The sequence below is a fragment of the Triticum dicoccoides genome, chromosome 6B (genome assembly GCF_002162155.2).
Source record: "Triticum dicoccoides isolate Atlit2015 ecotype Zavitan chromosome 6B, WEW_v2.0, whole genome shotgun sequence".
Classification (NCBI taxonomy): domain Eukaryota; kingdom Viridiplantae; phylum Streptophyta; class Magnoliopsida; order Poales; family Poaceae; genus Triticum; species Triticum dicoccoides.
In genome coordinates, this window is record NC_041391.1 from 490,892,765 (window position 1) to 490,900,163 (window position 7,399).

Genomic DNA, 7,399 nt, shown 5'->3' on the forward strand with positions numbered 1-7,399 from the left:
CGCCGTCGTCCTCATCAACCATCCTCCATCACCAATTTCATGATGCTCACCACCGTGCGTGAGTAATTGCATCATAGGCTTGCTGGACGGTGATGGGTTGGATGAGATTTATCATGTAATCGAGTTAGTTTTGTTAGGGTTTGATCCCTAGTATCCATTATGTTCTGAGATTGATGTTGCTATGACTTTGCTATGCTTAATGCTTGTCACTAGGGCCCGAGTGCCATGATTTCAGATTTGAACCTATTATGTTTTCATGAATATATGTGTGTTCTTGATCCTATCTTGCAAGTCTATAGTCACCTACTATGTGTTATGATCCGGCAACCCCGAAGTGACAATAATCGGGACCACTCCCGGTGATGACCATAGTTTGAGGAGTTCATATATTCACTATGTGCTAATGCTTTGTTCCGGTTCTCTATTAAAAGGAGGCCTTAATATCCCTTAGTTTCCAATAGGACCCCGCTGCCACGAGAGAGTAGGACAAAAGATGTCATGCAAGTTCTTTTCCATAAGCATGTATGACTATATACGGAATACATGCCTACATTACATTGATGAACTGGAGCTAGTTCTGTGTCACCCTATGTTGTAACTATTACATGACGAACCGCATCCGGCATAATTATCCATCGCTAATCCGGTGCCTACGAGTTTTCCATATACTGGTTTACGCTTATTTACTTTTCCGTTGCTACTGTTATCATCACTACAAAAATACCAAAAACATTACTTTTGTTGTCTTTACTTTGTTACCGTTACCACCACTATCATATTACTTTGCTACTAAACACCTTGCTGCAGATATTAAGTTTCCAGGTGTGGTTGAATTGACAACTCAGCTGCTAATACTTGAGAATATTCTTTGGCTCCCCTTGTGTCGAATCAACAAATTTGGGTTGAATACTCTACCCTCGAAAACTGTTGCGATCCCCTATACTTGTGGGTTATCAGATGGCCAACACGCGGAGTGTGGAGGAGCCATGGTGAGCAAGATGCCCAATGTCACATGGCCCAAAGGTACTTTTGTGGAGACTGTCAAGGAGTGGCAGAAACTATGGTTCTATATCACAGAGCCCCGCGACGCCACCTGGGCTGAGGCTCCCGAATTCAAGTCCGAAGCTCCAATGCGGATTACCTCCTGGATGGAGAAGGGCCCAAATTGGTCTTCGTCGGACGAACTGATAGCGCTTCAAACGTGCATCCAAAGCATGGTGGACAAAAACATCAAGCTTGTCGACGTGATCCAGGTGATGCTAGTTCACCGGATCCTCCCCTACCAAAGCCGAATATGCCCTCTATGGGAATTTGATCCGAAGAAGCACCAAACCTTGGAAAGGCTTTTTGGAACTACTCACGAAGATGACTGGAAGTTGCTCTTTAAGGGCAATAAGAAGCTGTCGGTCATAGACTCAGACCGCGGGCACGATCTTGTCCATCCCGCCAATGCGGTAAGCCCTTCACGTCTCGAGATGCATCCTCTACCTGCTTGTTCAAGGAGGATGTCTAAACTTTACTATATTTTTTCAGGTATGGACAGAGAGAGCAGAGCGGATTCAATGTTCAGCTCCGCTGCCTGAGGAACCAGTCATCCTGCTCTTGGCGAAGATGCTGGTTCCGACGCCCTACAAGGCGCTAGAGAAGAAGGCCAAGAAGAAGGCCAAGGGGGGCAAAGGTGGCCCTTGTCGCAAGGGTGCTTCGTACGTGACGTCCGAAGATGACGATGATCGCTCCTCCGCCGCCGAAGACGACGACGAGGAGGAGGAAGAAAGCAACTCTCCCCCTGACGGGGGGAGGAAGAAGAGGGCGGCCTCCACAAATATGGAGGTGGAGGCGCCCAAGAGGGGGAAGGCCTCCCTCGCAGATAACTCCGCGTGGGGTGTCGACAGCAGCCCAGAGCGCCCCCCCCCCCCGAAGCAAGCCCCTGGCCGCATTGTAAGTACTAAAAAGCTCTTATGCATCCATGTGTTTGGCCTCTTCTTTTCATGGTACAAATGTGTTTAAATTATGTTGTTGCAGTCCGGCCCATGACAGCTCCCTGCGATCCTCATCAGGGGGTTCGCTGGATTCGAAGGCGATGGCCAGCGAGTCACCGCCGGCCGCTCAGTCTCCCCTGGCCAAGGGCGACACCGAGGAGCTGTCCCGAAGGACCTTCCCAGGCCAGGGGGGAGCCCAGGAGACTGTTCGGGAGGCGCCGGAGGGCGAAACCTCAGTCACCTGACATATGAGGGAGCATACCCCCATGGAGACCGGCGATGGGGGCCGTGTTCAGTTCGGCCCCCGGCCGGATATGGTTCCGGAGACCTATACGGCTCCGGAATCCGGCGAGCAACCTCCTTCGAGAGAAGGAGGTGTGCCTATCACGCCGGTGACCTCTGTCCAACCAGAGGCACCGGATAATCTACTGGAAGCACTATGAGGCGCTTCCATTATGGATGAACACCGTATCCTTATGGGTACAGTAATTGAGAGGGTTCAGTTCATCAAGAGCGGACTGACCAAAGCCTGCAGCAGCCTGCTGACCGACTTTGAGGTAAGCTACGCAAAAGAAAAAATCCCAATATAGACAGTAGCCCCTGAGACACTGTCTAGTGTTCTGAAAGAAAAAGTCAGATAGAGGATCAATTAAATTTCGCAGGAAACTAACTAAATATGTCTTATGTGAATAAGCAGGCGTCATTGCTAGCCGCAACCTCACGCACTGCCGAAGTCTCCAGACTAAAGCAGAGACTGGAGCAGACCGAGGAGGAGCTCGGCCAAGCGAGGAAGCAGCTGGAAGACAAGCAAGGTATGTAATGACTCGCTATATATTCAGAAGGAATGAATGATGTGTATTGACCGTAGTGTCATGATATGTGTAGGAGCGACGACCGATGTCGAGGCCCTGAAAAAGGCCCTGGCCGAAGCCAAGGAGAAAGCTGCCAAGGAACAAGCTGCCCGTAAGAAGCTCAAGGCCAGGCTTAATGAGGTCCAGCAGGAGCTCCAGGATGCCGCGAAAAAATGCGAGACCTTGGAGTGCGATGTTTCGTCTCGAGAGACCAAACTCGCCAAGGCTCGCCAAAGCGCGGAAGAGGCCTGGGTTGAAGCCCAGGGCGCCCTCCAGGAGATCCAGGAGGCCAAGAAGATCGCGACGGGTAAGGCGTTTAGTATGCAAAGCAAGTATGTGAAGAAGAAGTATCTTTACTAACTCGGATTCAGACTTCTCCAGGGGCTTTTGCGGATCTGCCACGTAGTGTGTCCGACGCTGCGCAGTACTTTTGAGCCGAAGAAGGGAGCTCGACGGAGAAGCTGTTCTAGTCGCAATATCTTGTGCCAGAACATCCAGTGCCCTTTAGCGATCAGCTGAAACAACTAGTCGAGCTGCATAGGGTGGCCGAACTAGCCATGAAGGATTTGATAATTCGTCTGTGGCCTGCCGAAGCTATACCTAGCAGCTACTTCGGCCTCGTGAAGCGGCTGGTGAGTGCTTGTCCTCGGCTGGACGTCGTCAAGCCGTCGGTCTGCATCGAGGGCGCGCACATGGCCTTCGCCCGCGTCAAGGTCTGGTGGGCGAAGATGGACGCCGTCAAGCTTGTGACCGAGGGGCCGCCTGAGGGCAAGGAGCGCCGCACGCCCGAGTGGTATTTCGAAGACGTCCTGGAGGGGTCTCGTATTATGGCGACGCAATGTGCGCAAGACATTATCTTCGAATGAATACATTCATGTTGTCTCTGCCTTGTATGATGAAACAAAGTCATGATGTAATATAATGTTTGTTATTTGAAAAAAAATTACCTCCTGTGCGGCCGTATTATGTAAAATCTGAGAGTTGGCCAGTCGTCGGCTTCTGCCCCCACGTAGGTAGTACGAGGGTGTTCGAGATGGAATCTAAACACTCTTGATCCAATTGTTTGGTCCTTGAAGGAGGTATTTAGCGCAACGAACCAGGCAATCGGACTATGCGGCTTTAGCACTCTTACTTAGCCATAGGGGTTTGACAATAAAAATGTGGGCGCAGCCCCTAGTATCTGAACTAGGATGCTATAGGTGTCCTTGAAGGAGGTAAGTACCGATCCTTCGCATAATGCGGAAAAAATCTCTAACGATTTGAGACCTCCGAAGAGCCGACCGGCTCTCGCTACATCATGACAGTCGGTTTTTGGCTTTCTCTACGGAGGTGCTCAGCCGGGTAAACCAGGGCACAATCGTAGTAGTTCTCCCTTTACTACCCTAGCCGATATAGCGGAACGTAAGGTAGTAAGCACAGGAGCCGGGCAACCCAACTATTGACCAAAGACATGATTCGGAGCCAATGCATATAGTGCTAAATTCGGGGTGCCGAACTATACTATAAAAAGTGTTCGGACTTTGTTGCCGCATTGCGGGGCGCTATGAAGCCCCTGGCCAACTGAAACGTACCAAAGTGTACGGGTGTTATTTGATAGAGTTATCAAAAAAGAGAAAAAGGAAGAAAGTGTAGTAAGCTAGCGCCGCACAATTTGGGCCGTAAACTTTTTCCATTATAATTTCATTAATACGTCAAAGCATATTTATACAAGTAGTGCGATAAGGAAAAAGGCTATTTAATATGCCATAACCAAGGGGAAGCTGCGTGTGGGTCCTGAAGACAGGTAGAGGGATCGTTAAGGAGACCACCTAAGAATTTCCCAGTACGTCCGTGCTCCCTGCCGCCTTGGTGTATTTATCCTTCAAAATGACCGCGAGTCAGGCCATCAGAGGAGGCCTGTGGAAAGGAAACCTGAAAAGGGAAAAAAGAAAAAGTGAAAGTATGTGTGTGTGTGTCCGGGGTCGGTCGAGCCGTACTGTGGATCACCAGCTAGCTATGCCTCCATCGATGCCCATGGTATTTTGAGTGCGTAATGATGTACGCGCAGTACGAATGCCGCCACTTGATCGGCACTGGGACGGAGGCCAAATTACTAGTCGAGCTCTTGACGAGCCGAGCTGTCCTGCTGCAGAATAGTCCGGACTCTGAAAAGGCCGCTCTGTACTTCTGCTGCTAAGGCCGCGGTGTGCTCCTCGGTACGAAGGGAGAGTTCCGTGTTTCCAGTGATTGTTATGATGTCGCATGGTCCGGGCATCTTGAGCTTGAGATAAGCATAGTGTGGCACCGCATTGAATCAAGCGAATGCGGTTCGTCCAAGCAGTGCATGATAGCCGCTGCAAAAGGGGACGATATCGAAGATTAACTCTTCGCTTTAGAAGTTGTCCGGAGATCCAAAGACAACCTCTAGTGTGATTGAGCCCGTGCAGCGGGCCTCTACACCTGGTATGACTCCTTTCAAGGTAGTCTTTGTGGGCTTGATCCGTGATGGATTAATGCCCATTTTGCGCACTGTGCCCTGATAGAGCAGATTGAGGCTGCTACCACCGTCCATGAGGACTCGCATCAGGTGAAATCCATCAATGATTGGGTCTAGGACCAGCGCGGCTGAACCGCCATGACGGATACTGGTCAGATGATCCCGGCGATCAAAGGTGAGCGGGTATGACGACCATGGTTTGAATTTTGGGGCGACTGGTTCTATCGCGTAGACGTCCCTGAGCGCGCGCTTGCGCTCCCTCTTGGGGATGTGTGTAGCATATATCATGTTCACCGTTTTGACCCGAGGGGGAAACTTCTTCTATCCCCCTGTGTTCGGTTGCCAGGGCTCCTCATCATCGTCCTTGCTTTGCGATCCCTTTTCCTTGTTCTCGGCGTTTAACTTGCCGGCCTGTTTAAAAACCCAACAATCTCTGTTGGTATGATTGGCTGGTTTGTCTGGGCTGCCATGGATCTGGCACGGGCGATCGAGTATGCGGTCCAAGCTGGATGGTCCCTGCTTGTTTATTTTATACGACTTTTTCGCTGACCGGACTTGGAGCCACTGAATCCGGCGTTGACTGTCGTGTCATCGATGTTGTCACCATTGCTTCGGCGTTTGTGTCTGCTGCGTCGTAGCTTGCCGTTGCTATTTTTTACCTCGGAGGTGCCCGTTTCGCTTGCCGTGTTTTTGCTACGGGCCAACCAACTATCCTCACCCGCGCAAAAGCGGGTCATGAGTGCTGTGAGGGTTGCCATGGACTTCAACTTTTCTTGGCCGAGGTGACGGGCGAGCCATTCGTCGTGGATGCTATGTTTAAAGGCCGCTAGGGCTTCGGCATCAGGACAGTCGACGATCTGGTTCTTTTTAGTTAGGAACCTAGTCCAGAATTTCCTGGCTGACTCTCCAGGCTGTTGAACTATGTGACTTAAGTCATCGGCATCTGGTGGCCGGACATATGTACCTTGGAAGTTGTCAAGGAAGGCTTCTTCCAAGTCCTCCGAGCTGCTAATAGAATTTTCAGGCAGACTGTTTAACCAGTGCCGAGCTGGCCCTTTGAGTTTTAGTGGGAGGTATTTTATGGCGTGAAGGTCATCTCCGCGGGCCATATGGATGTGGAGAATAAAATCCTTGATCCATACCGCGGGATCAGTTGTTCCATCGTATGATTCGATACTTACGGGTTTAAACCCTTCTGGGAATTCATGATCCATTACTTCGTCAGTGAAGCGAAGAGGATGTGCGACGTCTCTATATCGGGCCACATCGCGACGTAGCTACAATGGAGTCCGTCTGCGGTTTTCGGCCCCGGCGTGACTAGGTTTGTAACGTCCGAATAGATAGCCGTCGTCACGTGTCGAGGCACGTCCTCGCAATCTGTAGATCGATCTTGTATGTCCTGCTCTACTGTCCAGGTTCTGCCGAAGGTCATATGTATATCCCCGAGCTATTTTATCTCTGTTTTTACGTTAAGGTGGGGCGGGCTGCTGTTCGGCTTGAGTTGCCACTTTATCCCGACCGCGTAGTGGTCGGTCAGCCGCATTGACCCGACCGCATGGTGGTCGGTCGACCGCATTGCACGAGAGAGGTACGGGCTCCGGCGCCTCCTCATCGAACTGAGTTAGCAATTTGCGCTTCGGGTAACTCTTGGCCAGGCGCTTGAGACCGTACTCTTCGGCTGCCAGGACATCAGTCCATCTATCGTTGAGCAGATCTTGGTCAGCTTGAAGCTGCCACTGCTTCTTTTTCAGGCTCCTTGCAGTGGCTATTAGCTGGCGCTTGAAGCGCTCCTGCTCGAGAGGTTCCTCAGGCATGATGAAATCCTCGTTGCCGAGGCTCACCTCATCCTCGGAGAGCGGAAGATAATTGTTGTCCTCTGAGTCATTGTGTATGGCCTGTTCATCAGGGCTAACTAGCCCGTTTTCCTGTTCCTCATGTTCGGAAGTTGCCTCAACAGGGTCTTCATTGTCTTCGGCATCGTCCGGAATATTATTTTCTCCGGTGCCGGTATTGCTATCTTTTGCACGACGCGACTTAGAACGGCGTCGCTTACGTCGGCGCTTAGGCTATGTCTCAGGAGGTTTATCCTTGAT